Source organism: Zingiber officinale, chromosome 10B, assembly GCF_018446385.1.
Source record: "Zingiber officinale cultivar Zhangliang chromosome 10B, Zo_v1.1, whole genome shotgun sequence".
Taxonomy (NCBI): Eukaryota; Viridiplantae; Streptophyta; class Magnoliopsida; order Zingiberales; family Zingiberaceae; genus Zingiber; species Zingiber officinale.
Window position 1 is genome coordinate 22693974 of NC_056005.1, and position 6000 is coordinate 22699973.

A 6000-nucleotide genomic window follows, 5' to 3' on the forward strand; every position below is an offset into this window, starting at 1 on the left:
TCCTAAAGAGATTCATTATTGGGCCTAAAGGACTTGACATGTATTTGATTGGTCAAAGATCCAAAAATATCAAATTGGGTCCCTCCAAGACTAAAAGGAGGTCAAGTGCTAAGGTGACACATGACATTGGTAAGGGAGGAGTGACCAAGGACAAGGGAAAGTCATCCAAGACCAATAAGAAGGAATATACTATGGTGACATATAATTACGGCAAGGATGAGGTGTCCAATGTTAAGGACAAGAAGAAATTAGCCAAAGACAATGTGTCTAAAGTTAAGAAGGTGAGTTTTGTAGGCCAAATTCACTCAAGGTGCACCGAAATATCCTAGCCATAGTGGATGAGTCACCTAGAGATGTGGCTACGACTAAGAGCTCTAGGGGGAGCTCAAAGAGTCTTTGGGATATATGGTAAATAAATCTCAAGCGAACCATGCTTGAGACTCAAAATGGGTCATCAAATGTGCCAAAGTAGTTTAGAGATAGACTTGAGTCTCAAATCCAAGAAATTGACACAATTGGGTTGAGTATCAAGCATGAAAATATGAAAAAGGTTTCATATTGCATGAAAATTAGTTTTGGATGTATATATGCCATATAAACTAATGCTAGAGATGCATTGTGGTTTAGTATGGGCAAATACATCAAGAGGAAGCCAAAACTAGGACTTTAAGTTAAAGTTCAATTGAATCATTTAGATAGTTTTAAATTTTGTATCATTCTTGGGATCTGTAATAAATATATATATATATATATATATATATATATATATATATATATATTCCAAGTAGACAAGGGTAAAATAGAGCTCTCCACAAAATTTAAGAATTTTTAGAATTTTTGGTGTATTTCTGAAGTTGGGTCAAAAAGTTGATTTTTTGCAGAAATATGGTACCAGTCGACTGGTGCAGATACTAGTCGACTGGTAACAGTATGTTTTAGCACAGAATGACTCTATAAGCTCATTTTGATGAGGGCAATCTACTGGTGCCGATACCAGTCGACTGGTAACAGTGTATTTCGAACACAGAGGGCTCTGTGAGTGGAAATTGAAGGGTGCAGTCGACTGGTACCTAGTGTAGTCGACTGATACTAGCCAGAAAGTGTTTTTCAGCACTGTTCTTGACTGTGTCAACGCGTTTAGATGTATGAGATCCATGGGGAATAAATACATGAGTTTAAAGTCAGTTTGGATGACAAGTTTTCAACAATTGGGATATTGTTGGAGCTCTTTTTGATGTATGACAAAGGGGGAGAAGTTTAGGTTTAAGTGGGAAACCTACACACATTTTCAAGAAGTCCTAGCTAAGGGGAGCTTAGGTGAAGGGGGAGCGATTGTTCAGGTAAAGGGGGAGAAATTTACTTTTTCGGGAAATCCTAGCTCAAGGGGGAGCTTAGGTAAAGGGGGAGCCTAGGGTTAGGTTCCATGACTTATGCATGTGTAGATTTTATGTTTATTCACATTATTATTGTATTTATGTTTCCCTAACTTAAACAGGTTACCAAACATCAAAAAGGGAGAGATTGTTGGAGCAATCAAGGTACCCTAGGTTTTGATGTTTGGGTAAAGGTTTAAGTTAGGTTTATTGTTGTATTTGATATGCATTGTGAGTGTGTAGGATACAAGTACAAGAAGGAAAGTCCAAGTGTAATCTTGGCAAAGGAGGAAAGTCCAAGGATGAGTCTTGGCGGTGTAAGTCCAAATATGTAGTCTTGGCAATGTAAGTCCAAGTGTGACTTGACAATGGATGAAATCCCGGAGGTGAAGAGCCTCTTGGCAAAGGAAGACCCGACAATAAGGACAAGATCGAAGGAAGCTCCAGAAGGCAAGACGTGAAGGATGGGGAGACATCCAAGGGGAGCGAGGCTGATGGAGGAGGCTAGAAGGCTAGGTCTAGGTGTTGGTTGCTACTCGGAAAACCTAGAGGTTCCACTGTACAAAAATTTTGTATAAAGGTCTGAACCTTTTCCTAGCTACCATGTGTTCTTTTAAATTAAATTTTGGATCGCCTGCGGAACTTAACACGTTTGATCCAAAACTTAATCTATTTGTTCTTTAAGGTTTAGACTTGGATCTCCTGCGGAACTTAACACGTTTGATCCAAATCACCTAAGTTATTAATTCCATTAAATATTAATTTCCATAATTGGTTCCCAGTACTGACGTGGCGAGGCACATGGCCTTCTTGGATATGGGAACAACCACCACCGACTAGACAAAACCTTTTATGGAAAGCTAATATTTAATTTCCTAAAATAACTTTAGGTCAACCAAAAAGAACAATCAAATCACAAGGAAAAGAAAAATAAAAGAACACAACTTCGAAAAACATATTCGAAATACTAGAATCGTAAGCCTCTTGTATTTGGTATTATTTCCATAAATAACTAGCATGATGCGGAAAGGAAAAATTACTAGTTATACCTTATAAAAAGACCTCTTGATCTTCTACCGTATTCCTCTTCTAACCTCGGACGTTGTGTAGGCAACGATCTTCCGGGATGAGAACCACCAAGCACCTTCTTCTTCCTTGCAAATTTCGGCCATCAAAACTTCTTCTAGGATGAAGAGGTTCGGCCACCACCACCATGCTCCAAGGGATGCTAGAAACAAAGCTTTCTTTCTCTCCTTCTTCTTCTTCTTCTCTAAACTTGATCCGGCCACCATATGGGTCTCCACAAGAAGGATGAGGTTCGGCCATCAAAGAGAAGAAAGGAGGAGAGGATGGCCGGCCACACCAAGGAAGAAAAAGAGAGAGGAAAAATAAAATAGAGTTGTTCACCATGAAGGCACCTCTACCCTCTCTTTTATAATCCTTGGCCTTAGCAAATAAGGAAATTCAAATAAAAATTTCCTTAATTCTTTTGCCATTGATAAGGAAAATTTATTTAATTAAAATAATTTTTTTCTCATCAATAATGTGGCCGGCCACTTTAAACCAAGCAAAGGAAATTTAATTCAATCAAGAATTAAAACTTTCATAATTTGTTTCCAGAAATTTTATAAAAAATTTCTCTAATAATTTTCCCTTCATGATGGTCAATAAAAAGGAAATTTTATAAATTAAAATATTTCTTTTAAACATGTGGATAAAAAGAAAGTTATCTTTAAAAAATTAAAATCTCTTCCAATCTACAAATAAGGAAAGATATCTAATCTTTTCTTAATCCTTGTAGAAGCTTTATAAAAGAGATATTTAATTTTTAAACTCTCTTTTAAATCATGAACATGATTAAAAGGAAAGTTTTTACCAAAATTAAAATCAACCTTTTAATCTACAAATAAGGAAAGAGATTTAACTCTTCTCTTAATCTTTTGTAGAATCTTATAAAAGGAAAGATTTAAATTTTTAAACTCTCTTTTAAATCATGTTATCCACATGAGAAAAATTTTAAAAATTCCTTTTTATTTTAATAGGGCCGGCCACCTAAGCTTGAGTTCAAGCTAGGGCCGGCCACATGAATTCACCCATGAACCAAAACATGGCCGGCCCTAGCTTGGTCTCCAAGCTAGCTTGGCTGACCCCCTATAGTATGTAAGAAGGTGGGTATAGTACTCTATAATTAAGAGGCTACGATAGGGACCGAGAGGAGGAATTGGTTTTGGTCTCCCGATAAAATTAAGCATCCCGTGTTCGCCCCGAACACACAACTTAATTTTATCAATAATAATTCATTCCACTAGAGAATTATTATTGAACTACCGCACCAATCCCAAATTACATTTTTGGGCTCCTTCTTATTATGAGTGTGTTAGTCTCCCTGTGTTTAAGATAACAAATGTCCACTAATTAAGTAAGTTACTGACAACTCACTTAATTAATATCTAGTTCCAAGAGTAGTACCACTCAACTTCATCGTCATGTCGGACTAAGTCCACCTGCAGGGTTTAACATGACAATCCTTATGAGCTCCTCTTGGGGACATTCTCAACCTAGTATCTCTAGGACACAGTTTCCTTCTATAATCAACAACACACACTATAAGTGATACCATTTCCCAACTTATCGGGCTTATTGATTCATCGAACTAAATCTCACCCATTGATAAATTAAAGAAATAAATATCAAATATATGTGCTTGTTATTATATCAGGATTAAGAGCACACACTTCCATAATAACCGAGGTCTTTGTTTCTTTATAAAATCAGTATAAAAGAAACGACCTCAAATGGTCCTACTCAATACACTCTAAGTGTACTAGTGTAATTATACAGTCAAGATAAACTAATACCTAATTACACTACGACCTTTTAATGGTTTGTTCCTTTCCATTTTGGTCGTGAGCTACTGTTTATAATTTATAAGGTACTGATAACATGATCCTCTGTGTGTGACACCACACACCATGTTATCTACAATATAAATTAATTGAACAACTACATTTATCACAAATATAAACATTTGACCAATGTGATTCTTATTTCTAGATAAATGTTTATACCAAAAGCTAGGCTTTTAGTATACACTCTAACACTAGGTTGGTCGGGCGAGGACGAGTGCTGAGTGAATGTACTCGAGGGTCAAATCCTAGGGTTAGGGTTTGACCAGTTGACTGGGGTATGACACAAAGTGTTCCTGTGCCCGACGGCTGCGAAAATAGGCGTTCGGCACTGTAGCAGTCAACCGGTATTGTAGCAGTCAGACGGACACTGTAGTAGTCAACTGTTACTGTAGCAGTCGATTGGTACACTATAGCAGTTGACTGATGCACTGTAGTAGTCAACTGATACACTGTAGCAGTCGACTGGTAGTTAACTGTTGGCTTGTAACGATTGAATTTCACTTAGGACCAACCGACTGGTGGTTGTATTAGTCGACTGGTGGCGGGAAAAAACTTAGTGTTTTCCTCCCGAGCTCTAATAGAGCTTGGGGTGCTTGGGCAAAGTTGACGAAATAGATATGGTTAAAGCCTATTAGAGTCTGCCAAGCCCTCGTGTGATCGATGTACTTGTATTCAAGTGTTTGTGGTGAGATTTCTCCATCGACAAGGAGCTTGAGCTAGCCAGAGGTTTTCTGGGGAATTATCCACCGATGGATAGGGATTGTCCACCTTACGGACAGTCGTGGAGTAGGAGCTTTATCTCTGAATCACATTAAATCTACGTGTTATGTTTGCTTTCTCTTATTAGTATTTATTTTTATATTCCACTGTGTGTACTAACCATTGTAGGAAGCGATGTTTTGGGTGAGACGCTATTCACCCCCCCTCCTCTAGAGGACGTCAAGGTCCCAACTGTTGGGACCTTGACGCCCGCTAGAGGGGTGGGGGGGGGGGGGTGAATAGCGTCTCACCCAAATCGATCGCTTCCTATAATGTTAGTGCACAGTGGAAATACAAAAACAAATACTAACAAGAGAAAGCAAACCTAACACGTTGATTTAATATGGTTCGGAGATAAAGATCCTACTCCATGGCTGTCCGTAAGGTGGACGATCCCGATCCGTCAGTGGATGACTCCCCGGAAAACCTCCGGCTAGCTCAAGCTCCTTGTCGGTGGAGAAACCTCGCCACAAACACTTGAATACAAGTACACCAATCATACGAAGGCTTGAGAGACTCTAATAGGCTTGAGAGACTCTAATTGGATTTAACCAAGTCTATTTTGTCAACCATGCCCAAGCACCTCAAGCTCTATTAAATAGAGCTCGAGAGGAAAACACTAAGCTGTTTTCCCGCTACCAGTTGACTGGTGTATGCACCGGTCGATTGGTCCTTTAAGTGAAGCCGGCCGTTACCCAACATTCGGCTACCAGTCGACTTCTACAGTTTACCAGTCGACTGCTACAGTACTGTTACAGTGTCACTATGGTACTGTTACAGTGTCACTGTAGTACTGCTACAGTGTCACTACAGTAAATCCTAAAACACATAGAATTTTTCCCTGAGTACAATCACTCAGCACTCATTCTCGCCCGACCAACCTAGACCTAGCCTTCTAGCCTCCTCCATCAGCCTCGCGCCCCTCGGATGTCTCCCCATCCTTCACGTCTTGCCTTCTG